The 2354-nt window shown below is 34.3% G+C and overlaps 1 non-coding gene across 1 annotated transcript; it reads right to left on the bottom strand.

Annotated features, from left to right (window-relative positions):
• Nucleotides 1–1594: 1594 nt before the first annotated feature.
• Nucleotides 1595–1702, bottom strand: LOC127745276 (small nucleolar RNA R71). The gene has a single exon (XR_008006473.1). It is a non-coding gene; the product is annotated as a small nucleolar RNA R71 (small nucleolar RNA).
• Nucleotides 1703–2354: the final 652 nt, after the last annotated feature.

The following is a 2354-nucleotide window of genomic DNA, read 5'->3' as shown; positions in this document are numbered from 1 at the left end:
GGAGTCTTAGACTAGCATTGCAATGATTCCTGGAATTCTCATTAAGAATTTTGATACCTTTATTCTCCACTTAATTTTCGAAAATCCAAAAAAATTACAAAATCATAAAATCCAAAAATATTTCTTGTTTGAGTCTAGAATCTCATTTTAAGTTTGGTGTCAATTGCATGTTTCTATTCTTCTTGCATTCATGCATACGTCTTTATTAATCTTCAAGTTGTTCTTGATGATTTCATTGCTCTGATCTTTGAATTCTATTGACTTGAGTGTTTTGTTGTTTGTCATATGCATTCTCATGTTGTTAGTGTCAGTAGTATACAAACTGCTAAGTTTGGTGTCTTGCATGCATTGTTATTTGATTTTAGTTGCATTTTGATTATTCCTCATTATTAAAAATCCAAAAATATTTTTTATTTGTGTCTTCTCAAGTCAATAATACAGAGAATTGAAGATTCAGAACATACAGCAGAGGAATTACACAGAAAAAGCTGGGCGTTCAAAACGCCTAGTAAAGAAGGAAGACTGGCGCTTAAACGCCAGCCAGGGTACCTGGCTGGGCGTTTAACGCCCAAAAAGGTAGTGATTTGGGCGTTAAACGCCAGGATGGCACAAGAGGGAAGATTTTGTTTTTAATGCAAATTTTTTTTCAAGTTTTCAAAGTTTTTCAAAATCAAATCTTTTTCAAATCATATCTTTTCAATCAAATCTTTTTCAAAATCAATTTCTTTCTATTTTCAAAAATACTTGTTATCAATTAATGATTTGATTCAACATTTCAAGTTTGTTGCCTTTTCTGTTGAGAAAGGTTTAATGTTTGAATCATATCTTTTCTTGTTAGCCAAGTTATTAATTTTTAAAGTCAAATATTTTTAAAATGTTTTTCAAATCATATTTTCTCAATCACATCTTTTTAAAACCAATCATATCTTCTTAACCACATCTTTTTCAAAATAGTTTTCAATCAAATCTTTTTAATTTCTAATTTCAAAATCTTTTTCAAAAATCATTTTTTTTTACTTAGTTTTCGAAAATTAAAGACTATTTTTCAAAATGTTTTCAAAATCTTTTACTTAATTTTCGAAAATTTCTTCCCCTCTTTTCACATCCTTCTATTTATGTACTAACACTATTCCTTAATACACAATTCGAACTCCATCTTTCTTGATAAGTTCGAATTTTTCTACCTCTGTCTTCCATTTTTCTTTTCCTCTGACTCCTCAAGGAATCTCTATACTGTGACATAGGGGATTCCATATTTCCTTGTTTTCTTCTCTTTCATATGAGCAGGAGCAAAGACAAAGGCATTCTTGTTGAGGCTGATCCTGAACCTGAAAGGACCTTGAAGCGAAAGCTAAGAGAATCTAAGGCACAACTCTCTGTAGAGGACTTAACAGAAATCTTCAAAGAAGAAGAACACATGGCAGCCGAAAACAACAACAATGCCAACAATGCAAGGAAGGTGATGCTATTCCCTTTTGCTGTAAGAGACAGAGCTAGAACATGGTTGGATTCACAACCTAAATAAAGCCTGAACTCTTGGGAAAAGCTAGTCTATGCCTTTTTGGCAAAGTTCTTTCCACCTCAAAAATTGAGTAAGCTTAGAGTGGAAGTCCAAACCTTCAGACAGAAGGAAGGAGAATCCCTCTATGAAGCTTGGGAAAGATACAAACAATTAATCAGAAAGTGTCCCTCTGATATGCTTTATGATAGGTATTTTCTATGATGGTCTCTCTGAACTATCCAAGATGTCTTTGGATAGCTCTACTGGAGGATCTCTTCATCTGAAGAAGACGCCCACAGAAGCTCAAGAACTAATTGAAATGGTTGCAAATAACCAATTCATGTACACTTCTGAAAGGAATCCTGTGAACAATGGGACAAATCAGAAGAAAGGAGTTCTTGAGATTGACATTCTGAATGCCATACTGGCTCAGAACAAAATATTGACTCAGTAAGTCAATATGATTTCTCAAAGTCTGTCTGGAATGCAAAATGCACCAGGTAGTACTAAGGAAGCTTCATCTGAAGAAGAAGCTTATGATCCTGGGAACCCTTCAATGGAATAGGTGAATTACATGGGAGAACCCTATGGAAACACCTATAATCCTTCATGGAGAAATCATCCAAATCTTTCATGGAAGGATCAACAGAGACCTCAACAAAGTTTCAACAATAATAATGGTGGAAGAAACAGGTTTAGCAATGGCAAGCCTTTTCCATCATCTTCTCAGCAACAGACAGAGAGTTCTAAACAGAGTAACTCTGACTTAGCGACCATGGTCTCTGATCTAATCAAAACCACTCAAAGTTTCATGACTGAAACAAGGTCCTCCATTAGAAACTTGGAAGGACAA

Source organism: Arachis duranensis, chromosome 2 (genome assembly GCF_000817695.3).
Source record: "Arachis duranensis cultivar V14167 chromosome 2, aradu.V14167.gnm2.J7QH, whole genome shotgun sequence".
Taxonomy (NCBI): Eukaryota; Viridiplantae; Streptophyta; class Magnoliopsida; order Fabales; family Fabaceae; genus Arachis; species Arachis duranensis.
This window is presented reverse-complemented; position numbering and strand designations above follow the sequence as displayed.